This window comes from Pectinophora gossypiella, chromosome 2, assembly GCF_024362695.1.
Source record: "Pectinophora gossypiella chromosome 2, ilPecGoss1.1, whole genome shotgun sequence".
NCBI classification, from domain to species: Eukaryota; Metazoa; Arthropoda; class Insecta; order Lepidoptera; family Gelechiidae; genus Pectinophora; species Pectinophora gossypiella.
Genome location: NC_065405.1, coordinates 14,719,470 through 14,747,010, shown reverse-complemented (window position 1 = coordinate 14,747,010; position 27,541 = coordinate 14,719,470). Strand labels below are relative to the sequence as shown.

The window sequence follows — 27,541 nt, the reverse complement described above, 5'->3', positions numbered from 1 at the left end:
TATCCTATTTAATTAATAAGACGAGAAGTTTCTTTATTTACCATACCTGATCCTAAGGTATTCTTATCAGTTGAACACCAATACGTTCTACATAACATTAAATTAGAAAAAAAAAAAACCCCGACTACAAAAAAGTACTCAATTATTATGACAAAATGTTAAAAATGCTAAACCCTATAAAAAGCAAAAATAACTTATCCCACATACCTATGCTTGCAAGCAAACTGAGCGTGTAACATTCCTATCACACTTAACAAACGACCTGATGACCTTGAAGACCTGAACCGATTTCCACTAAACATAGCTAACAACACTCTCGACTGATATACCTTTCAAACAAAAAAAACCGCAATGAAATCCGATCATCCGTTTGGAAGCTACGATGCCACAGACAGACACATACACATTTACACAGACACGTCAAACTTATAACACCCCGTCGTTTTTGCGTCGGGGGTTAAAAACCAATTCACGGAAAGCTATTGAACGGAACACTTATCAGTTGAATGAACTAAACAAATCACAGGTCTGCAATAGTGCATTGTTTTACATCATTACATGTGCTCGACGACACGCCGTTCAATGGAGCAGCGGAAGTTACAATTACTGACCCCTACAGCAACACGGGCTATGGACAAGTATCGGTTACTACGAGGAATTGTACATGTTGGTATTCCTTGTCATGTCCTCTCCTCAGCCACAACACCTTGCGAAATGACGTAGATTCAAAAATGTTAAATTGATCTTCAGCAAGTTTATCTATGATAATTCATCATCACCAGCCCATTACCGTCCCCACTGCTGGGACACGGGCCTTCCCTATTGATGGATAGGGAGATCGGGCCTTAAACCACCACACTGGCTCAGTGCGGATTGGTGGTTATTAACAACTGCTAATGCAGCCGGGACCAACGGCTTAACGTGCCTTCCGAAGCACGGATGAGCTCGAGATGAAAACTTTTTTCTTTTTGTGGTCACCCATCCTATTACCGGCCTTTGCGAAAGTTGCTAACTTCAACAATAGCAGACCGAGCGCGTTTACCGCTGCGCCACCGAGCTCCTCCTATGATAATTACTTTCAATAAATGATTCTCATTCTAATCCTGATAAATGTTGGTGCAAGTCCGGTACCTGGGCTCGAACGCTCCTCGTTTGAGAAGTAAGCTGGTGACCACAGTAACTTCTTTTTCTATCGTGTGGGTTGTGAGGTGGATTACCAACCTCATCAACCCTGGTGTCAGGGTTACTATTGAACCGCCAATGACCCCTGCCATGACTCATGTAACGACTTCGTACTTACATCAGTAAGTAGTGACCGGGACCAACGGCTTACCGTGCCTTCCGAAGCACGGATCGTCTTACTTTCGGACAAACAGGTCAGCCTGTAATGTCCTCCAGATCGTGACACACTTTAACGGACCACGAACCACGACCACGGAGGCTGTTAAACACATACCCACATAACCCTATATTATACTTATCACATAGCAACATGCGAGCATCGGAAGGTCGGAGAAAGACCGCGATACTGACCCCGCCGGCGTGGTCGACGATTTCCCTCAATCAGCGCTTATCGCTATCGACCCACTACAGCCGATTCATTCTTTCAAATATTTTTCCTCTCAGACGACGCCCTGAGCCGAGGTTCGCGCCCAACTGGGCAGCCTCAGACCTGTTGTCTTAAACGTTGTACCGAGTGAGAGCCTTCAGCGCTCCCCATTTGTAAGTAGTTAATGCCATCTGCGGCAAATCTACAATAAGTCACGTCAAAAAAAAGGAAGGTCGGAGTTGAAGTAGTGACCGTAGCCGACACCGGCTGGATCACATCACACCATCATAACTGCTGCAGTACTGACGGAAGCTCCAATTATAGATGATCCGGCTTCATTGACCAAACACTTCTCGTACAAAACATAAATATTAGTCAATGTCGGGCATTGTATGCGAATCTGCATTTGTAGTGTAAGGTCAGGGATATATCTATTGATAAATGAATAACGATGATTGATGACTGAATACTGGCATAAATCTGTCAGCGACAGAGTGACAGATGTAAGTAGTACGGTCACGAGCATTAATATGTATACACTTTGGTACCATGTCACATTAACTTGTTTGTCAAATTGAACTGTAAGTCTCACTAAATGTCAAATATGTTAGTGCGACAGAGTCCTAAAGTGGGTACATTATATTGCTCATGAGTCATGACTGTACAAGTGTCAGAGACAAGAAAATTATGTTCTACAACTTGTTATCATTTGAACTTCATACTTACTTTTAACTACAAAGGCATGCTATTGTAAATGTAGAATGCGTGATTTTTATTGCGAGTTTTAGACCACATCTCCCTTCGAAAAGATAACAAAATATCTCTTGAAATATATAATTTCTTGTTTACGTTCAGTTGTGTGTTTTAGGCTATGGCAACGGGTCGTTTAATCTATCTACATTTCGAATAAATTATAACAAGATGCACAATTATTTGCCTTTTTGGTCTTCTCTTTAATTTGTTTAAGCTCTTCTCGGTCTTTCCCTTTCTGTCTTTCCTATATTCCCTTCTTGTTAACACTATATAATTCACGTACATAATAGCAATTTTCATTAACACCTGACCTGGGCGCTGTCTTGACCTTTATAGATTTTACTCATCTTGCGATAGATGAACCTTTGACCACTCCAATTGGGAATTAAAGTCGTGAACTTATGTGTATACCGTGCACATCATATGCGAAACTTTAGGACAACCACGGAATAACGTTAGACCACCATGAAGTAGCTAACATTTCGGACACGCATTGAACAATTGGTCTACAATGACCACGCATAACTCTTTCTACTCTATTAGTTTTACAAGTGTCTAAACTGTTATTGTCAATAGTGTTTGTGTGTAGAGCCCTTTTGTAACAGCTTTGTAGTTTTGACAAGTCACTTTGCGTTGTTCAATTTGTATTGACGATTTGATACACATATTATGTTGATTATTCAATAATAGGTATTATGATGTCAATACAAAAATAACAACAGTCAAAGATAGCAGTGGCTGCAAGTTGTCTTTGATTACTTGTGGCTCTGCTCACCCCGTTAGGGATAATGGGCGTGAGTTTATGTATGTATGTATGTAATACAAAAATAACTGCTTCACGTAGGTAGAGCCTTGACAGACAAGTATAAGAAGATTCCATAGCATTTTAAACATGAAAAAATCTTTTTTTTTTAATTTTTGATGATACTTTGAACCTGGTACATGGGACTTAAGCATAGCCACACCGCGGATACTTCATACAAAACACCTCGTTTTACATAGACACTACACATTCATGTTATCATACACGCGCATCTGTGTGTGACGTCTGACGCCCATACAATTGAAGTCTAAAGTAAGACCGAGGGGGTGAGGTAAACCTAGCTTAGCCGCTGGTGGGGAGCGGAGAGTTGCCGTTCGATACGTGGTACTATTCCTCATTTTATGGCATAGCTGGCGAAGAGTGGGTGTATACTATACGCCATTGCATACCTTCTTCGGTTTTAGAATTAAGTAGGCATTACAAGATCCCTCTTGTAATCTTGTACAGCAGAGTAGATTTAATTATTACTGTTCATAGGCACCTGCCACAACGGGCAATTGTATTGCACTAGGTACTTTCACGAAAAGTGACAAGTGAAAACGTGGTCCAAGTGAAAACTCTTGGTCCTATAGTAAAATGCTATAAACGACATTTGAATAGGAAACAAAGTTGTCAGTTAACGACTGTACGAGACAGGTTAAGTTGTGTGCATGAAAGTCTACACAATGGTAGTAAATACCGGCGCTGGAAGCGGGGACTTTGTATGAGTAAGTAAAATGTATAATTTCATAAGGACACAAAAAATATTATTACAATAAAACCGCACCGGGTAACATCTGGATTTCTATTATCTACTTTTTTTTTTATAAAAAATAAAAAAAACGCTTAAAAATAACAGCGCCGGTTCGAACCCCGGTACCGACTTGCACCAATGAGTTATTAATTTATCTTAAGTCCAGTTTTCACTAACACAGTTGGCTCATATAGTCGGCGATATGGCTCACAATGCACACTAAGGAATTCAATCCTGATTCGAGATCGTAAATTCGAGATCTCGAGGGATTAGAAAAATCAATCTCGTGAGATCCCGAAATTTTTGGTTTTCGTCTAGTTATAAAAAAAAATTAAGTTAGGATAGCTGAAAAGGATACGAAACGACCTTTTGTGTGATAGTGAGGTTAATTAAAAAAAATATATTCTTCAATATTACTAACTAAATAATTAAGTTTTCTTTGGAAATTAGCACAATCAAAACAAAAAGTATAACTCAAGGAGATTCGCCCAATCCCGTCAATCTCGAATGGGATTTCGTCATATTATGCTTCGGGATTGATCCCGAAAAAATAGACGAGATCTCGCGAGATCGGGATTGCGTTCCCTACTCACCACCTAACGCGTTGGTCTAAAAAAGCTCGGTGAGGTGTGGGTGCTTAGTTCCTTTTGCGATGAACCCCAATCGGGATTTAGTCATAGTCGTGAGCTTATCTTATAAAAAAATAAAAAGTACTTTCTCCACACTCGAATATTACAACAAGTCACGCGGGAACACCATCTAGGCCATCACTATTTCCCTAGAGATATACAGTTTTTTCGCTGTCCGCTTACTTTGACAGGTCCAAAAGGGAACCAACTCAATTGTAGGTTAGGTCAATAAACATATATCTCCGAAAATTCCACCAACCCGCATTGGAGCAGCGTGGTGGAGTATGCTCCATAAACCTCCGGTTTATTGAGGGGAGGCCTGAGCCCAGCAGTGGGACGTATATAGGCTGTTTATGTCTCCGAAAATACATTATCTTCGTCTTGAAAACTCTGTAAGCGTTTTTTTGAAAAATCACGCGGTTGTATTTTTTGTTAAGAAAACTTTGCAATAGACAAGCTACTTTCAATCTGGGTAGAAAATTGTGGTCTGAATTTTTATCCGGATTGAGTTTAATAGAAATAATTCCAGGTTTTATTAGAGAAGTCACTTTCGATATCCGATACAAAATCTCAATATGCCATGCCTATAGTGGAAATCACGTAAGCACAGTTTTGAAATACACATTCCGATATTATTTTCTTAAACAAAACCTCGATTTTATATCAATTATATTTTGCATGCACTTAGTCTATTGCATGGTTTTGTTAACAGAAATTACATCATGATGTGAATGGCGTTTATTTATTTTATGCTATGAGGCGACGTTATGGGTTTCCTTACGATGTTTTCCGTCAATTACTCTGATTGTAAGGAGCATAAAGTATTATATTATGCAAAGAATAACATGCAGGCATTGACGGCAGCTGTCCGAAGTGTTTATACTATGGAGTGCTATTGTACTGTTGTTACACAATACTGCACGGGGACGTTTGCCCACACAGGGATGTAATAAGGCAGACATGAACGCTCCCTGTATGATAGACATAAAATAACATCACGACTGTATCCCCTAAGGGGTAGACAGAGATGTATAATATTTTTTACACTACCACTCGCCAGCTATGTTTCAGAGCCATTTAATATAGATTTGGAATTGAATAGGAATTGAACCCGTGACATCACATAAGAATGACATAAGAACACGCCTAGTTTTTGTAGGAGTAGGCAAAAATCTCATTAAAAACCCTGAATACTCTGCGAATATAAACTACTAACCAAACAGGGCGGACTATTATGGATTTCGTAAAGTAACAAATATTACTTGAAACATGCTAGGGCTTGACCACGTTACTTAAAGTCATGGGGTTATGGAGTTAAGGGGTTATTGTACTGGACGCGTTGCACTGCACATGCATAATATCGCACGCGACCACAAACGTTCCCAATGCAGGGATGGATTTGGAAGTTACAGCGCCCATAAGTGAATATACTAGACTCGGGGTGCGGCGTACACGGTAGTCACCTACTAACGCAAACAGACTTCACAATAATCATCATCAATTTAAGAGCCACGCTCTTGTCGGTGCAGCATTTTCCGTGCTACTTTTTAGGGAAAAATAGGGCAGTGGTTTCCCTCTTGCCAATACACATTCATAATATAATATCCTACCAGGTATATAATGTACCTGACAGAGGGCGGCAGTAACTGTCAGTACTATTCAGAGGCGGCGGACAGGAGTCCTAGTACGGCTTTGAAATAGACTACTCTGGGCGCCATCCTACTTGCGTCAGACAGAGTACTGCGGGGCGGAAAGCAAGAGGGAAACCACTGCCCTATTTTTCCCTAAAAAAGTAGCATGGACAGTTATTAGAATACTACACCGACAAGAGCGTGGCTCCTAAATTAGTGATGATGAGTATATAATAAGTATATTAGTATATTATTGGGTATTTATTAGGTACTTATAGATCCTTGGGGGAGGCCTATGCCCAGCAGTGGGCGTCGTACGGCTGATAATGATGTGGTACCTATACCTACATTAATAAATAATAATCACTATAAGTTGAATTGGTATGTGACCTAACCTGTATTAGGCTGGTCCCTTCGCGGGTTGGAAGTTGAGACAGGCACTCGCTTCTGTAAAAAATCGGACCTGTCAAATCTTCTGGTTAGGTAAGCGGACCCTGTGAAAAACGGGATAATGCTAGGGGGATGATGACCCTTTTCCAGAAGAATTATGGATCATTCTCTACACTCCGTTGTTTGTAGTACTTAGAGAGTAGTTGAGTCGTGAGCCAGGTGAAATAGGCGACAAAAAATGGGGTTTGTAACTTTAGTTCGAATGTCAGTAGTTCGATGAATGCTTATTCGACTGAAATATTTTTCGAAACCCTTTTTAACGAATGATCATTCTTCCGAGTCAACTTTGTATCGAACCGCTCTTTTACCGACGAACGGTTGACCGAAGCATTCATCGAACAAGAAATGTGAGTTGTTAAAGTTACAGACCCCAAAAAGTGTACCTAAATATGTCCCTGACTAAGGAAACACGCGAGCCACCATGCATGATTCGCCAACGCTCCGGTTCGGCCTAGAATAACTTAGAATAATGAGCTTTACTTAGCTAATTATAGCAGCCTTTGAACAAACATGAAAGAAGATTGATGAATGCAACTGTTGACAGGAGTTATATTTGTATCGGAGAAAACTGCTTCCACAGGAAATTAGTGGCTTATTTATTGCGGGGAGGAGTGGTTAGGAATAACATATTAGTGTTCCTTGGGTTGGTGATGGTATTTTTACGGCTAATTGCCGGCACCAACAGAATTCATGTTTGGATCATAAATGATTATCACGTGCTCAGCGGTGAAGGAACATATCGTGAGGAAACCCATAATCCCGAGAAATGCATTTTTGGAGGTACGAGTATGTGACCTAACCTGTATTGGGCTGGTCAGACAGGCAGTCGCTTCTGTAATAACCGGACCTGCGAAATCTTCAGGTTAGGTAAGCAGACCCTGTGAGTATCGGAATAATGCTAGAGATGATAACATGATAATGATGTTGAATATAATCTTATAGTAACAACTTTTACGCAGCCTAATTCGGAAGATAGCCGCAACATGAATTTGCGCTTTCATGCGCCGACGAATTACGTCGCGGTACCATCATAAATCCATGTTGTCGCTGCAATGGCGGTTCGTTCCGGGAACCCGGGTGGGGTGTGAAACGTAAGTACAACAACCGACTACGGAAATTAGTGGGAAAATACATACATGAACTAACTAATTAGTTACTGTGACCACACACCACTAGGGACCACAAAGTAATTTTTGAGACATATCACAGGTGACTGGTGTCAGGGTTATCATTGAGCCGCCAAAGGCCCCTGACATGACTCATGTACCGACTACGCACTTACATCAGTAAGTAGCAACCGGGACCAACGGCTTAACGTGCCTTCCGAAGCACGGATCATCTTACTTTCGGACAATCAGGTAATGTCCTAACCAAACTAGGGATTTCAAAGTAATTTTTGTGGTACAAGATTCTGGGATTCGAACCCGGGGCCTCCGGGTTGTGAGTCCAACGCTCAACCACTGGACCACAGAGGCCGTTATTATGATTGATTACACGTTATGATTTACAGTTAAACACATAACCAAAACAATAATATGTTTGTTTACTCTTACTAATAGTATGGGGGACTGTCAAAATTTAATAACACTTAACAGTAGCGACACCTGACGGGAGAAATACGTAGTTTTCATCCCGATTAATTATGGGTACGGAAGTATGGTACAAATACGGTAAATGGTTTTAGAACAGTACCATCCCCACGTATATACTGAAGACTGAAATGGAACAGAAACTCATTTGAAAAACGTTTGAATAAACACGGAACCTTGTGCAATTATTATGAGTGATGTGCGCAGTACGAAGGGATACGACCGTTATAAATCGATGTTGAAACTTGACGACGGGAGGTGAAGGGAAAGGTGAGGGACTGAGAGACAAGGTAAGAGAGAGGATCCTTTCACTTACAATCACGCAACTACGGGATTTTGATGGTTTGTCAACGTTTGTGTTGTAAATTTAAACCTTTGTTCAAATACTATTTTCAGGGAAACAGACCAGAGGTCATTGACTTTTCATTAGAATCTTATTTATTTATTCGGCACGCCAACAGTTACTACAATATATTCATGCATGGCATCATCATCATCGCCAGCCCATTAACGTCCCCACTGCTGGGGCACGGGCCTTCCCTATGGATGGATAGGGAGATCGGGCCTTAAACCACCACGCGGGCCCAGTGCGGATTGGTGGTTATTAACGATTGCTAATGCAGCAGGGAACGTGCCTTCCGAAGCACGGAGGAGCTCGAGATGAAAACTTTTTTTTGTGGTCACCCATCCTATGACCGACCTTTGCGAAAGTTGCTTAACTTCAACAATCGCAGACCGAGCGCGTTTACCGCTGCGCCACCGAGCTCCTTCGCATGGCATATACATTTAAATTATTTAGTCTATTTTTTTTGCTTTTGGTTTCATACAAGACCATTACCCGGCCCCTGGGGGGAAAGAGTCATCTTCTCTGCCCTCCACTGGGACAATTCCTGTACGGCGCGTCCTTACCGCTGGGGTGGGCGCCTCTTGCTTCAGTAGGCCGGAATGAGATGCTGGCTGAGTTCGGATAGGGACCCAGACATACGGGGTATGACGTAGAACCATTACCCATGGATACCGGTGATGACTTCAACGATTGGAGAGGCGGAGCATTGCGCACGGTAATGGGACGTAAGGGGCAAGTCGCCGGGACCGTAACCTAGAACCTGACAGAGGGCAGCAATAACTGTCTGTACTATTCAGAGGCGGAAGACAGGAGTCCTAGTACGGCTTTGAAATAGACTACTTTGGGCGCCATCCCAATCGCGTCTGACAGAGTAATAAGTAAGTAAATAGTAAGTAAGTAAAATCTTTATTTCCTCTACAAAAACACATGGATACATAAATACATACAAAAATACAATATTTGTAGAGGCTGGAGCCTAAACTAGGATACCCTGTGTTTTAGGACTCCAGGCCTCCACCGCCAGAAAGTCATGGTCATGAGAAAATAACAAATTGGAAAAAGAAAAAATAAAAATAGTTAACTTGAATTAAACAGACTAAATCAAAATACTGCGGGGCGGTAGGCAAGAGGGAAACCACTGCCCTATTTTTCCCTAAAAAAGTGACATTGAGAATGCTACACCGACAAGACCGTTATTTTACAGCGGTTTTCTAAAATCAAATATAAATTTTAAACTCGTGCTTTGTTCCTCAAATGGAAAATAGAACCCTTATAGGATAAAAAAGAAATGCAAAAAAAATTGTTTTTTCGATTACAAACTTTTTGCAGTTGGTAAACTAATCGCGACCTATTTTGATGTACGGAGACAATAGTCAATAGCAAAGGCTTTTTGGTTTTTTTAACTAGAAGCATACTGACAGAGAAACAGTTGCGAAACTTCGCTATATCATGAAACCTAACCGTTTTTTTTTTAATAGTACAGGCTCGCGTTTGTTCTCAATCTCCTGATGGTAAGTGACGATGTGGTCTAGGGTGGATCACGCTTGCCTAGCAAATCAGTTTAGCCATGAAGACTCTCTGATTATATCGAGTTGGAAAAACAGACGATTTTTGTACAATAAGACTAATATAGCATTGCAGTAAGTTTCTGCGCCGGTGGAAAGCGTGGCCAAAACATTTGTAGGTACTTCCAAGTTAGCTCAAGGTCTGTGACGAAACAAATAGCTGATGACATTGGAACTACCACTTCAAGCAAAAAAGTGCGATTGAATTATTGTTGTCTTTGATTACATGTGCCTCTGCCCACCCCATTTGGGATTACGGGCGTGAGTTCTTTTTTAATATTTAGTAAATTGTTAGTTTTGACGATATCGACAGCCCCCGTGGTCTAGTGGTTAGAGCGTTAGGCTCACGATCTGGAGGTCCGGGTCCGATTCCCGATAGAGATATTGTCGAAATCACTTTGTGAGACTGTCCTTTGTTTGGTAAGGACTTTTCAGGCTTGAATCACCTGATTGTCCGAAAAAGTAAGATGATTCCGTGCTTCGGAGGGCACGTTAAGCCGTTGGTCTCGGTTATTAGCCGTAAAAACACCTCCACCAACCTGCATTGGAGCAGCGTGGTGGAGTATGCTCCATGCCCCCACCGGTTGATTGAGGGGAGGCCTGTGCCCAGCAGTGGACGCATATTATGTATGTGGGTTGTTCTTCTTTTTTATCGACAATGATCTGTCCTTCGTTCTGCTTCTGATAAGTTATGTTTTAGAATTTTATTTCATGTTTTGATTGTCCAAAAATATAGTTATCTTATTATACTCAAAATACAAGCAAAATACTAATCGGTTCCTCAATTAGTTATTAACGTAGCTTGATCATTTTTTACAAAATTATGTGACAGAGTGGTAAATTGAAATGCTGTCTCCGATGAAAAGGGCCACTCTGTCACAATATTTTTTGGAATGCGCCTGCAAAGAAAAGTATGTTACCAAGATAAAGAGAACCACTAAATAGTCCTCTACAGACACATCTTTATATGATGTTTTAAAATATTTATTGCCGTTATAATTTTAAAGATGTTAAATCCGATAAATCGAGAAAATGTCTTTTTATTGTCGATAAAAAAGAAGAACGACCCACGTATGTCATGAAATTTATCTATATTGTCTGTATTACACGGGACTTAAAAATAACTGGCGAGAAATGGATACCTACACCTCTGCCAGTGGCGCCCCTCAAAATACAGTTTTTTTTTCTATTAGCTTACAAAAATAACTAATTAAATCTTTTAAAAATATCGTTTACGACAACCCATTAAATGTGTGAGTTTTATGTGGCCGCTAAGAGGTCTAATTCACAGAGCAGGTGTGCCCAATCCAGTTACTCCCCTGTAGATCCGGGGCTGCCAGTCAGGGTGGTCCTGTCTTGGTGGAGTTCTTCCCCCCCCTCCTAAAACGGCGCCCGGGGGCCGCTACTGCCCCTGCCTACCCCTCCGGGGATACAGGCGTGATGCTTTGTTATGCGACATAACCGATACGAAAGTGAAGACGCATTATAAGTTTGCTTTCAAAAACTATTGCCTATTTAACTGTATTTAAGGAAATATCCGGTAGTTACAGTAACAATGGCATTGTCTGGCAAACAGTGTAGTAAATGTACAGTCATTTCCTCGCGATGTGAATTTGTTTTAAAGCAAATATTCATTATTTACGATGAGAATACGACTCATCACCACCTATCACGTTGGTCTAACAGAAAGCTCGGTGAGGTGTGGGTATTTAATTCATATTGCTGTGGATGTACCTCTGACTACCTCAATTCTGATATTGTAGTGTCTGATATGTGTGTACGTGTGTGAAATTTAGTAATTAATCAATCGACAGAAACAATATGTGTATGCCGTGCACAGCATATGCGAAAACGGCCTCCGTGGTCCAGTGGTTGAGCGTTGGGCTCACGATCCGGAGGCCCCGGGTTCGAATCCCAGTGGGGACAAATCGCAAAAATCACTTTGTGATCCCTTAATTGGTTAGGACATTACAGGCTGATCACCTGATTGTCCGAAAGTAAGATGATCCGTGCTTCGGAAGGGACGTTATGCCGTTAGTCCCGGCTACTACTTACTGATGTAAGTATGTAGTCGTTACATGAGCCATGTCAGAGGCCTTTGGCGGCTCAGTTATAACCCTGACACCAGGGTTGATGAGGTTGGTATTCGACCTCACAACCCACACGATAAGAAGAAGAATCATCAGGAAAATCTTGCAAAATCAAAACACTTTCAGAATCTATAGATATGCAACAATCTGTAACCTAAACAATCCAAAGTTACGAATCTGGTATCGAATATGATTAGATATTGCAATAAGTCGGAACAGGTAAGGCTATGTGGAACATGCGTGGGCGCAAACATTTCGCCCATCGCCCACCAGCGGCCCACGGCGGTAGCCTCGGAAATGACTGACACTATAGCAAGTGGAAGTAACTAGTGGCAAAGAATAAGGAATACTACTTACTACTAGGGGCAATAACTGTAAGGTCAAATATTCGAATCAGACGAAAGAACGTCGGCGTCCAATTTCAAATTTCGAACATATAAACTAATCCGATAAACAATAAAAATAACGGTCCGCGCGCTGCCTTCACGATTCAAGTCTAAATATGCGAGGGGGGTGAGGTAAACCTAGCTCAAACGCTGGTGAGGGGAGAGTTGCCGTTCTATAATATGTAGTATTTTTCTTTATTCTATGGTTTTGCACTGAATCCGCTATACGTACGCTAGACTAGGGTGCCTACACCATTTAATGGAAATTCGCGTCAGAAGACATTCTTCTTCTATCGTGTGAGTTGCGAGGTGGATTACCAACCCCATCAACGCTGGTGTCACGGTTACTATTGAACCGCCAAACGCCCCTGACTTGGCTCACGTAACGACTACTTACTTACATCAGTAAGTAGTAACCGGGTCCAACGGCTTAACGTGCCTTCCACTTCTTACTTTCGGACAATCAGGTGATCAACCTGTAATGTCCTAACCAAACTAGGGACATTAGACATTATTAACAGACGAGACCAATAGCTTTTTTGGCGAGGAGTGGGTATTATATACACATCTACCTACTCTTTCAGTCTGAGGAGGTCGCACGGCACGACTTGTGGAAAGAAATGGGGGAGGCATGGGCATATGCCCAGCAGTGGGATCAAGTGGGTTAGAAACAAAGAAAAAAATCGGTCGAACAATCGCGCGAACGGGAATCACCCGCCTTTGTACGACTACTAATTTGAAGACATTATTACAATTGTTATGCATAACAAACAATACCAAAACTAAACAAGGATGGTTACACAATGATATCTAGTGCCAATTGCGGGGAAGGGTGTACCTAACCGCGTTGATCTAGTTATTACAATACAATACAGCGTACCACACAGATATTGTTAGCTCAAACGGTAGCAACATTCCGGTAACGTTAAGTAATTGGCAACTGTATTGCATAGAATGCGTAATGTGTGTCACATGATGTCCCGGGTCCCGGGTTCGAATCCCGGTGGGGAAAAATCGCAAAAACCACTTTGTGATCCCTAGTTTGGTTAGGACATTACAGGCTGAACACCTGATTGTCCAAAACTAAGATGTACCGTGCTTCGGAAGGCACGTTAAGCCATTGGTCCCGGTTGCTACTTACTGATGTAAGAACGTAGTTGTTACATGAGTCATGTCAGGGGCCTTTGGCGGCTCAGTAATAACCTTGACACCAGCGTTGATGGGGTTGGTAATCCACTTCACAATACACACGATAGAAGAAGACTAGCTATTTGATGACGCGCCTCTTTATAAAACGGCTTTGTTTTTTAAAACGCCTAGCCGTATTGTAACACGGCAGAATACTATCCAGCTGCGACGTAGACTTTTACATTCACTAAAAGTCACTTCATGGATTGGTTTCATTCATCACACTAGAACTTCTGACTTTAACAACTCAAATCAGCTAAAAAGGTTCAATTTGATATACATATACATATAATATGTACATTTAAAACAGCAGCGGTAATGGGCGGGAAAATAAAAAAAAACACCGACGCGTATTTAACGCCAACACGCATGCGCAACACGAACAATGAGCGGACATGCGCTCGCGCAGCGGATACCAATTAATCGTTTTCGGCACCTAATCTGTTAACCAATGTCCGACAAGCCCTTTGATCGCCTTATACAAGCATAGTTATCAACTGATTTAAAAACAAAAGCAGGTTATGGTTTCGTTTTGATGATTTTATTCAGATGTTACATTTGGGAAAGTGATTTTTGTGATGTTTTTTTAATAGTTTTGTATTTTGAAGTTATGAAAGAATGGTAAAATCATAAAACAACTTAGCATCACGCCTATGTAGGTAGGCAGAGGGGTTTAGTACACCCTCGCCTAGCCTATGTCACACCTTGTACAGTCATGAGCAATATAATGTACCCACTTTAGGACTCTGTCGCACTAACATATTTGACATTTAGTGAGACTTACAGTTCAATTTGTCAAAAAAGTTAATGTGACATGGTACCAAAGTGTATACATATTAATGCTCGTGACCGTACACACTTCATACAAAACACTTTACACGGACACTACACATTGACATTATCGTACACGTGTATCTGTGTGTGTATAGTTTGTGTAAAACGAGGTTTTTTGTATGAAGTGTCCGGGGTATGCTAGCGGCACCAACTCCAAGCCAGTTTAATTCCTTCGTGCCTTACATGGCATATAGGGCGAGCACGCTGTTCTGTTGAACTAACTGTACGTCTCTGGGTGTTGAGGCTTTTGTGGCTTAAAGGTAATCTTTTAAACGGGAAACATATACGTGAGCCAGGTCCCGGTCACTACTTACTGATGTAAGTACGAAGTCGTTACATGAGTCATGGCAGGGGTCTTTGGCGGCTCAATAGTAACCCTGACACCAAGTTTGATGGGGTCGGTAATCCACCTCTCAACCCAGACGATAGAAGAGAAGACAATTTAAAGTTAGTATAGTTTGTTTAGTTAATAGACTACTCTGGGCGCCATCCCACTCGCATCAGACGGAGTATTGCGGGGAAACCACTGCCCTATTTTTCTCTAAAACAGTAGCATGGAGAATGCTACACCCACAAGAGCGTGGCTCTTAAATTAGTGATGGTCTTCTTCTATCGTGTGGGTTGTGAGGTGGAGTACCAACCTCATCAACCCTGGTGTCAGGGTTACTATTGAGCCGCCAGAGGCCCCTGACATGGCTCATGTAACGACTACTTACTTACATCAGTAAGTAGTAACCGGGACCAACGGCTTAACGTGCCTTCCGAAGCACGGATCATCTTACTTTTTGGTCAATCAGGTGATCAACCTGTAATGTCCTAACCAAACTAGGGATCACAAAGTGATTTTTGTGATATGTCCCCACCGGGATTCGAACCCGGGACCTCCGGATCGTGAGCCCAACGCTCAACCACTAGACCACGGAGGCCGTTTGTGGCTTAAATTTGTGGCTTAAATTAGTGATATCAGTTTATATCTATCTTGGAAATATAATGAAAGACATATAATTTTTGTTACGTTACAGCTTCCTGTAGATTCTACCATGAATACAATAACATTCTCTATGATTACCTACTCTCTCTCTCTTTATTGAAGAGCTGCGCTCTTGTCGGTGGAGTAATCGCCATTCCTCTCTTCTTCCCGCCAAATCCTTCACCTCCTGATACGACACGACCTGTCGTTCAATCAGCTTGCCGAACTTCATGTGACGTCACGAATCGGGGATCGCCATCTTGGCTGCTTACGCGGTACGACAGAATCAAATCGATGTTCGATTTGCTCCAATCTGAATCGGCTTCGTCTTAGCCGGTAGCCTCCCTGCACCTTCTTTTTTATTTTTTTCAAAAATGTTCTCCTAGGTCGCCCACCACTACCAACCCGTATTGGAGTGTAGACCCACTCCTCGTGGTGGAGTATGCTCCATACCCCCTCCGGTTGGTTGAGGGGAGGCCTGTGCCCAGCAGTGGGACGTATATAGGCTGTTTATGTTATGTTATGTTCTCCTAGGTCTACCCCTTCCTCTCTTTTCTTAAAATTTTCCTTGTATGATGTTTTATTTTTATAAACGAAGCGTCATTTTGCCTACTACACATCCTCAATAAATAAGGAATCGATAAAGGCACGGCATTGTCCAAAAACTAGTCCATTTTAATATTTCAGCAGGCGTTGTCTAGGTCGACAATAGTACTTATTAATATTTTGTCTCCCGATCGATATGACCGTATGTCGGTTCACACCCACCTTAATGTTTAAGATCTATGAAAAAAAACATAAGTAGGTACCTGTCTATGAAACTGGAACTATAAGTCAGATAACACATAATGAAACGGATAATGCTCAAAATGTATGGACGAAATACCCAAAATCTAGCTAGTCTGCCATCATCAGACCCTGACTTCCTTATCATGGGACCACCTTGGGAACATCTCCTTTCGAACAAAAAAATAATTATCAAAATCGGGTCATAAACGACGAAGTTATCCCCGAACAAACATAAACAAATATTCAGTCGAATTGAGAACCTCCTCCTTTTTTGAAGTCGGTAAAATGTATTCATTAATCGGCACTAATTTCAGGTTGATCAATTAACAGTACGTTTCTGGGTCTTTTTTGAGCATTGTGCTTTATTTTTTTTGTTAAAAAGCATCAACAGAACACTTTCAATTATTTATTTTCTTTATATGTCGTAAAAACCAAAGACAGAGGGATTGTGTCCTTTCTAACGTGATGGACAATTGTTATTTATCATATCCATCTTAGCGCTTCGTGTCAAAAGTGGCTTCAAGTTGTCTTTGATTACTTGTGGCTCTGCCCACGCCTTTAGGGATTACGGGCGTGAGTTTATATATGTAGTATGTATAAATATAATAAGTATCTATGACAGTTGATCTATATATGGAGATGCAATGATAAAGATTAATTTGTTTTGTTAAGGATTTTCCGCATCCCGCTAAGGAAACGCTAAGTGTACTAGTATATTAATCTTTGCCATTAAGTTGTGCCTGCCGTGTATTTAGTAGATAAAATATTATGGTGTATAATAGATTATAAATGGCTCCAAATGGTTCGTTTAATATTACGCACGGTGCTGCTCGCCAGTTCTGTTAATTGCTGAACTTGGCTTGACACGCTCCTGCGTGTCTAGATACTTACGTGTTCATAGAATGATTTTAAGTTAGCGAATAATAAAGCAGGTACACTGACTCAGGGCCTCTGACTCCGTCTTAACCGAAGTATTAACCGGGTAGTAACGGCTTAAGTACCGCGCCTATCGAAGCGCAGATCATCTTACTTTTGGACAATCGTGTGATCACTGATCAACCTGCGATGTCCTAATCAAACCAGGACTTCGCTCCGGATCGCGGGCTCAACGCTCAACCAGTGGACCACCGAGGAGTGTTAACTGATGATCATTTAGGTTCATCGTACCCAGCTGATCGATCAGCTGACTAGTCTACAACACAAATAAAGCCATCAGCCACCAGTTCCAAAAATAAACACGATCCACTGGATGTTTCGACTTGGCATCCAGTTACGTCCGTTTCCGTCGCTGACCTTTCGTAGAGGCGTGTCTTTACGCCGTCATAGAATAAATAACAATGGCACGTGTAGAAGGGACACTCCGCCTTGCACCAAGATGAGTTTGGAACGAGCTTAATTTACCTAATACTTCCGACGGGGAACACTTTAGTATATTTAAGCCGTTAATGAGTAAGGGAGCGCGCAGACTGTCTCGCTCGCACGCACGGTGTTACAAACTAAGAACAATATATTTGTATGGAATGTCCGGTTTTCCTTGGAGGCACACCCAGGACATTCCATACAAAAAAGTCATTTTCACCGTGTTCCGCCTAATCCCTAAGTGCGAGCGAGACACAGTCCGCGCGCTCTCTCCCTTACACCTTAGCAGTTTACGGCCATTTAAGACAAAATGAAGAACCAGGGGGAGTGAGGTCGGCGCCCGATACGTATTGGTGCGGGTCGGAGCGTTACCGTTCTTAACTGCAACTTAAAGTGCAACGCTCTTGTCGGTGTACATCGTGAGGAAACCCAGATCCCCGAGAAATGCATTTTCGGAGGTAACCTGTATTGGGTTGGTTTTCCCTTTGCGGGTTGGAAAGTCAGACAGGCAGTCGCTTTTGTAAAAACCGGACCTGTAAAACCTTCAGGATAGTTAAGCGGACCCTGTGAAAAACGATATAATGCTAGGGTTATGCTCTTGTCGGTGTAGCATTCTTCACCATGCTACTTTTTAGGGATAAATAGTGGTTTCCCTCTTGCCTTCAGTCCTCACCGTTCTAAGTTATCGTTCTATACGTAGTGTTATCATTTATTCTATGGCAGAGGCGTGTCTTTACACCTTTTAAATCGAAAGAAGAGAAAATAAATCTGATAAATGACCGTTGTGTAAGGAAGTTCTAATGAGGTAATTATGTAAAACTGTTCGGTAGTTCACTGGCCACATGTGTCGCTAGTTGCGTGACTGTCTGTTGGACTTGTACACTTGTTGCATTGTATGCGACAAATTGAATAAGTAAGAAGTTTGTAATAGTTTTTCAGTTGCTTAAGTTAATACCTCATCATCACTAATTTAAGAGCCACGTCGGTGTAGCATTCTCCATGCTACTTTTTTATCTTTTTCTTTCTCTCCATACAAACTTTCGCCCTCATTTATTAAATATGGATTTATTAATCTGGAATAAATGAATTTATTTATTTATTTAGGGAAGTGCGGCTTTAGATTAGAAACAGACAAAAAGTAGCCTATGTCGCACTCTGTCCCTTCGAATATCTCCACTTAAAAAATCACGGTAATTCGTCTCTCCGTTTTGTCGTGAAAGTCGGACAATACACTTTCCCATTTATAATATTACTATGGATATGATATAGACACATAATCAAAGTTACTCCCGTAATTCCTACCGGGGTAAACAGAGCCACAAGTCACACAAGTCAAGTCAGAGTCAAGTCGTATTAGTAAGACGAATCGCAGCTACTCCTGACATTCGTCCAAAGACGGTCATCCAATAAAAGCCAAAGTAACGGTCATTAATCTAGTGCCCCAGTAAAAAGTGTTCATGACTCACCTGCCCGACAGGCTTTACCTACTCATTTTTTTCACACCCGGCACTTTTTACTGTGAGCCCAAAATTATGTCCATACCATAAATACCTATACAAACTATAACATGGTTTTACATTTAGTATCAACGTGATTAGTCTATGTATTATATTTCGTCGCTTCATTCTTCAGATATAATATAAATCAATACAAGGCAGTCCCTTTAACCTACAGGCAACATTTATATCTTCGAATGAAGCGACTCATATAATAATATGATCGACCTTCACTTCAGAAGTTCGTTTGATCATCTATTATCGTAGCAAGAATAAGAAGTAAACCACTAGGCCAGAGTTTCTCAAACTATCGCGACCCACTGTCACAGACAAACACAGACACTACACTAGGGAATGAGAATGACATCCCGCGGGGTTGGAAATATAAATTTTCGGGATCTCGTCTAGTCCATAAAAAAATGTAAAGTTAAGATGGCTGAAAACGATGAAAACTGCTTGTTTGTGATAGTGAGGTTAACTAAAACAAAATATTTTTAAAGACTAATTAAATGACGTATTTTTTATAATTTATTTTAAACTTTTTTTTTTTAAATTAACGGTAACAAATTTGGAAAGTACTTTATTCATATTGCTAACGGTTTTTCCTAGAGTTGAGTTCCGAGTTTGTAAACACGTATTAGATGGGTCGTAGCCAAACAAGTTTGGGAACCACTGCACTAGGCAAAAGTAGTTTTATTCTTGGTCGAGCGAGCAATGCGGTTGGTACAATTACTTACATTCTTCTAAACAATTAACAAAGAAATCGCAAAAACTAAGACCGCCATTGTTATCGATGGAGAGAAACTCGATTTGTGCATTACTAGCTAAGGTAATTTAATAAATATATATAAGTATAAAACTATTGAAGCGCCGGTATCAGACTTTAAAAGAAAGAAAGAAACATTTATTACTTCACCAATGAATTATTAGCTTTCCCTAACACAGTTGGCTCGACCGTTGTAGACGGCGATACGGCTCACCACCTATCACGTTGGTCTAACAGAAACCTCGGTGAGGCGTGGGTACTTAGTTCATCCTGCGATGGAGGTACCTCTGACTGCCCCAATTGGGATATTTTGTAATAAAAAGTTCATCGTCATCATCTACCCAGCATTATCCCGTTTTTCACAGGGTCCGCTTACTTAACCTGAAGATTTGACAGGTCCGGGATTTTACAGAAGCGACTGCCTGTCTGACCTTCCAAGTACTTCCAACTCGCGAAGAGAAAACCAGCCCAACACAGGTTAGGTTAGAAATAAATAAATTTTCATTTAAATAAATATATAATTACGGTATATAGCATCTTAAAAAAATAGAATTCAACAGCTTTATGTGAATTATAGCTTACAAACTGATGAAATTAAGGCCTTCTAAAACTATGAAATCATCTAGTCGGGTCATCTCACGTTAGATGGGAGATAGAGCAATATAAAAGCTATCCGGGTAACAAATTGCCGCTGCAAAATTAAATTAACCTTGGGAAACAATATCGTAATGCAAATAGGTGTTTGACTTAGCGGCTAGACTAGACACGTGGGTCTTTTACCTAAATGAAGAAGATAGTCGAGATCTGGATAAGGTGTAAGTAGCACGCATTTAATATTCCAAATAATAATTATTTAATATTTTTTTCCATTTTTTTTTAATATTTTGTTATATTCGCATTTATTATTTATTTTATATTTATCTATTGCCAGCAACAAAAATATACAATCAACAAGCATCGTTAAACCCAAAAAGAATAAAAAAGAGGTAAAAGGAGAAAAGAAGGAAAATAATTGAATAGAAATTGTTTATTATAAGGGTGAATATCAAAATGTGCCGAGTAACTTGTTCCTCGTAGCTAGAACTATCCTTTTTCATGCCGGAGCCCAATTTTTATATGAAAGATAATATGAAAGTTCGCCACCAAACTTGGCATATTTTATACATTGTTTTAAGTTTACGCGGTTAATATCATAATAACGGGTTCTTACCGCGTTTAAATGGGGATATGAGACTCCCGATATTTCCCCACATTATTTTTTTTTCTTATATCCCCATTTAAACGCGGTAAGAACCCGTTATTATGTGCTTTGGCACATTTTGATATTCACCCATAAAAAGACCATAACATCACTTAAAATTTTCACACTACAATTACAAAAAAGAATAAAATGTTTGTCGAAATGATCATAAGGTGGTGGTGGACGTCCTGAGATAAAAGGGTCTCACTCAGCACAAGACTAGAGTACTCTAAGACGGCGAGAATGCATCAAAACTTTGATGACAGTGGAAGAAGCGAAAGACTAAAAATTTATTTACACCATAAACAAAACAGTACAGAAATAAACTAAACAAAGAAAACAAAAATAAAATAAATAAAACTAAAAAATAACTAAACCTTACTTAAAAAGCCCGCCAACTGTACCTGGCGCAAATATACCCATAATGATGGCTGCATTTCCGCGATGGATAGTCAGCGATATGCGTTGCGCTAGGTACGATTCTGAGCCCACTATTCCTTAGATGCCGCCCCAATTCGCACACAAAGCTCCTGGCTTCAGTGCAGCATACCGCACTCAACTCCACCGCGAAAAGCGAAAGTGGTGTGTCAGGATCGTACCTAGTAAGTGGAATTCCGTGGTCTTTGCCCAGCCCAACGGGAGTTAGGCGATCTCATGTATGTACGTGAATCCCGGGTGTCGATGCTAGGGATCTACGATGTCTATCTTATTAACTTATTTTAACATTCTTTCGTGTGGGCTGTGACGTCATCAACATCTTACTGATTGGGTTGACTTATATTAATGAAAAATATAAAAAAATGTGGGTAATAAGAACGTCTGCGTCTTTGTGAGACTGTCCTTTGTTTGGACATTGCAGGCTTGAATCACCTGAATGTCCGAAAAAGTAAGATGATTCCGTGCTTCGGCGGGCACGTTAAGCTGTTGATCCCGGCTTTTAGCCGTAAAACACCTCCACCAACCCGCAGTGGAGCAGCGTGATGGCGTATGGTCCATACCCTCTCCGGTTGATTGAGGGGAGGCCTGTGCTCAGCAGCGTTAAGAACTTCTGCTACGGCGTCGACTCTGACGTACACTTCATAAAGGACTTTTCTTTCGCCTTTAACGAGATGATTTTCCCACCTACTGTACTAACAGTTACAGATTTAGCGCTCGATCTTATTTGTCGTCTAACAGCAGTCAATATGTCTCGGAGGACATGGGAACTAGATCTGTGAGGATAAAAAAGTTACAACCAAAGCAAACTGTGACAAGGCCAGAAGTCAGCTGTTGCCAGCCATAGATTTGAGGGCCGTTTGACAGAGACAGATGTGGGTACGTTGGTAATAGGTACGAGCATCTGTCGGTGAGAATGTTGGAATTTTGATTGGAATACCATTAATGCTAGTGTTGTTAACGTGTGTATATTTATTTATCTGTTCTTCTATCATGTGGGTTATTAGGTGTATCAGAGACAATATTGAGCCACCAAATGTATGTGTTATTTTGTTATTTATTTTTTGCGCCGTCTGTCCTGCCGGGTCTGCATGACAACCACGGCGCGCGCGGCGCGAATTATATTTAGCGCTTCGACCAATAAACGATACATATGCTATCTACGTAGATAGAAGTCAAACGGCTATTGGTCGAAGGCCTCGATATAATTCGCGCCGCGCCGTTGTCATGCAGACCCTACACTACAGGTATGCTTTTATACTGAAATCATATCCTATATATAGGATGCCTCAAAGAAATTTGTACCTTAGCAAAATATGGCTGCCTATTGTACTTAGTTACCGCTTTTTGGAAATTATTTACTTTTTAGTATTTCCTTTTTAAGTGAATTTGCTAGTAATGATTTACGTTATAATATGTTCCTTTTGTATGTAATGAAGACTTTTTTTATTGTACTGTATAATTTTCGATAAGGGTAGGTTAGCTGTTGCGTTTTGCGATGTCCTTTTTTCGTAAGTTTTGTTCTTATTAACTACTAACCATAGTATGGAAGTCTATTACTAGCCTAATTAGTCATTGTTACCTGAAATAAATGTATATTTTTTTTATTTATTTGATGCCACGTGGCTCCTGATAAGTTGTCCTAGCCTTAGTAGACCATTGCAACGAAATAAGAACTCTTTTTATGATTCCGAAGAAGCTTTTATTGCTTGATAAATGGCGTTCAAAGACGAGTCATACAAGGTAATTGTTATTAGCGTCGACAACAAATGACATCTTAGGCAAATTGCTGTTCAATGATTGTAAAGAAGATGATATTCAAATAACTGTCATCAATGTTTTTATGGATATAATTGGGTCATGTACTATGTTCAAGATAAATTATGAGATTCTGATTACTACTTAAAGACAGATCTAAGACTAACGAAAAACGTTTTCTGTTTCTATTTAACTTCATCATCATCAGCCCATTAACGTCCCCACTGCTGGAGCACGGGCCTTCCCTATGGATGGATAGGGAGATCGGGCCTTAAACCATCACGCGGGCCCAGTGCGGAATGATGGTTATTAACGACTTCTAATGCAGCCGGGACCAACAGCTTAATGTGCCTTCCGAAGCACGAGATGAAAACTTTTTTTTTGTGGTCACCCATCCTATGACCGGCCTTTGCGAAAGTTGCTTAACTTCAACAATCGCAGACGGAGCGCGTTTACCGCTGCGCCACCGAGCTCATATTTAACTTATTCATGGATTTTAATCAAGAAAACGTAATAATAAGTCCGACATTTTATCACGTTTTTCTATGACGTCACAGTGTGCTTTTTCATACAAATTCCGTGGTAATTTCGTCTTTGACGTTTAGTAAAAAGTAATTGATTTCACTAGTTGGAAACTAGCCTATGGTCATTACATACATACATACATACATAAACTCACGCCCGTAATCCCTAATGGGGTGGGCAGAGCCACAAGTAATCAAAGACAACTTGCAGCCACTGTTGATACGAATTCCAAAGATGGATATGATGAACCTTATGGTGATAAGGGATCAGCCTATCGCCCATAACATTAGTCCATCATGTTAGAGGACACAGTACATAGTAGTATGGTCATTACAGTAAACAAGATGTGATTATTACTATCTGTGAATAGATTGAATGAGTCTAAGAAAGTTTGATTTGTGAAGCCGAGGTAGCCCAGTTGGTAGAACGCTTGACTCTCACGTTGAAGTCGCCGGTTCAAATCCCAGCACAGGCCTCAACCAATGATTTTCGAACTTGTTTTCGAATTCATGTTTGGGTCATTAATGATTATCACGTGCTCAACGGTGAAGGAAAACATCTTGAGGACACCCATATTCTCGAGAAATGCGTTTCAGGGGTATGTAACCTAACCTGTATTGGGCTGGTATTTCCTTCGGGTTGGAAGGTCAGACATGCAGTCGCTTCTGTAAAAAACTGGACCTGTCAAATCTGCAGGTTAGTTAAGCGGACCCTGTGAAAAACGGGATAATGATAGGGAGATGATGATTTCAAGACACTTATACATACTCTTCTTACCTACACACAAAATGTACGTACATTAAGTACATGTGCACTCTTTGTCCTAAAGGCTGCGTTTCCATTGACGCGGAGGTGTGCGGAGAGGAGCGGAGATGTGCAGGAATCGACCAATCACCGTGAGGGAGCGAGTGACAGAGCGTCTTCGTTGTTCGCTCTCTCGAACGCTGTGATTGGTCAAATCCGCACATCTCCGCGTCAGTGGAAACTCGGCCTAAGACCCGTAACAAAAAGATAATTATACCGTAAGGGTGGTTGAGTAACGATTGTGACGAGTGAACAAAGACATGAATCACCTTATACTTATACAGTTATTATGATATGATATAAGCTTTACATTGATGCAGTTTTCCTCAAATTGTTGTTATGACAAAGCGTTAACGTTTATATTTGATGTTCAGGTTAATAGCCCTTTAGTATGACAAAGATGAGACGCAAAATTGCTTAGTTTGATTATTTAAATGTTCCCCTCAGGGCTTCAAGTGATGAATTGTCTTCAGCCTCTGCGGGACGGGTTCCGACCAATAGTACATCACAAGTACTCTATGTTAACTAACTATAAAAAAGTACTTTGTAATTGTTTACCCCTCCGGTTGCTTGAGGGGAGGCCTGTCTGTTATGTATTTATGTAAATAAATAATAAAAAAAGTATATAGAAAGCTGTTTAAAAGCGCGAACGACAATTTTATTTCGAATTATTTCATGATATATTTATAACATAACATAACATAACAAATACTTTATTGCACAAACAGGAAAAAACAAAATACAAAACAAAAGAGAAATAGAATTAGTACAATAGGCGGCCTTATTGCTAAGTAGCAATCTCTTCCAGGCAACCTTTAAGTATAGGAGATATTGAATATTAGGTAATATAGCGGGATAGTGCAGCATGGGAATACTTGTGCATATAAAAATAAATACACTTTTGACTACATAAACTACATAATAATAATACACATAATTATAATTGTTATAATAAATAAATATCACTACTTAAACTACTACATATACTATGGAAGAAAAGGAGTAGATAGATTATGAAGATGAAGAGGAAATAGCATATATTTATTCAATATATAATATAATATATTTATTCATAAGTTCATAACACAAAGTATGCACAAAAACGTCGTTGCTTGATTTGCGTATAAGTTGTTTCTCGGTAATAAAATAATGGTAAACATCAAATTAAAACACACGTAGTAACTAGAAGTGACAAAATACATTTATTACCTTAAGCTTACATCACTAGCCGCACCTTCGACTATAACTTTACATATTTATACTTCTTAATACATATGATCATTTGTTATGTTGCGATCATAGCCACGTTTTCTGCATAAATGATGACCTTGAATGATTTGACTGTCTATTGCGTTGCATGAGTTGGTATTAGTATTCGTCTCCAGTTATTGCGATAATTTTTTGTTGCCTCATAGATTTATTACTGCTGTAGATTGAACATCAGCGCTCAAAAAGCGCTGATGCAAAGCGCTATGAGTCAAAGTTACTGTTAATATAGCGACGTTGACAGTACTTTACCTCAGTGCGCGATTAGGCGCCGAACTGGCAACACGGCGAAGTGCTTGGTAAAAACTTGCTCGATAGAAAAAAAAATAGAAGCTCAAAGCGAAAAAAGAAGGATGGAACATCATATTTCTAATAAGTAATTACATTGTGCATGTTATCATAGTTTAAACATTTTAATTTTCGCAGTATAACCGACCAAAATTATTATTTAAGTTTAAAATAGAGTCGTTGTATAACCCGACTGCGTTACGAAGCATCACGCGCTAATATACCTAACAAGACGATGCGTAGTTTCTTAATTTGACACGATTTTATTGACTGTATACATGTATACCACTGTGTACGAATGTATAGCTAAACAAGCGCCAAGTTTTCGCCGAATTTTTGTATCAATCGTTGTATCTACGGTAGTGGTAAATCAATGTATTGCCGAGACAATCTGAGACCAACCCGTACCTACTCATAAAATTAATAACCAAAGTTGTTTAAGAAAAGAATATGAGATTTCTCTTAATGTATCAATCGTGAGTATCGTGACCTGGTTAGGTATGAACGGTATAATAGCATAGAGTGTACCGGTTTGTGTTCTGTACTTTAGCATGAGAGGTAAAAGGTAAGGCTAAAGTTTGACATGTGTTTTTTGATGAGAAGTTATTAGCCTTTATAGGGTAAGCTGTTTTTTATATAATTAATATATTAATCTAATCGTGTGAAGACGCTGAAGATCTAAAATCCGTTTTTCAATATCTCATTCAACACCAGAGTTATCAATGGGTAAATTCACTGATAGGGGAAACCTGCATTGCGTTAGTTCTTTCAGAAAAAAAATCATTTCTCGAATTTTCCTTTTTTCTTTATATAATAGAAAAAAAGTATTTTTCTTTTATTTTCTATAATATTGCGCGAAAACGATTGGTCACGTTATTCTTCCGAATACATCCCGCTTAGGGACGGTACTGAAAAATATCGGCGTCCGAAGGACGTAATATACGATCCCGACGACCCGATTACTCTAGCCATAGAGGCAGCCAATCAGCTCGCGACACCAAACACTTCAGAACCCCGATACCGACCCCGCCGGCGTGGTCGACGATTTCCCTCATTCAGCGCTTATCGCTATCGACCCACTAGGGTCGATTAATCCGTTCAAATATTCTTTCTCTCAGACGACGCCCTGAGCCGAGGTTCGCGCCCAACAGGACACCCTCAGGCCTGTTGTCTTAATCGTTGTACCGGGTGAGAGCCTTCAGCGCTCCCCATTTGTCCGGCCAAGTAGTTAATGCCATCTGCGGCAAATCTACAATAATTCACGTAAAAAAAATATTGG

General features: G+C 40.4%; 1 protein-coding gene across 3 annotated transcripts in view; it reads right to left on the bottom strand.

The window, feature by feature from the left end:
- LOC126378015 (kinesin-like protein KIF21A) overlaps window positions 1-27,541 on the bottom strand; it is a 114,394-nt gene that overhangs the window by 81,778 nt on the left and 5,075 nt on the right. The window lies entirely within an intron of this gene.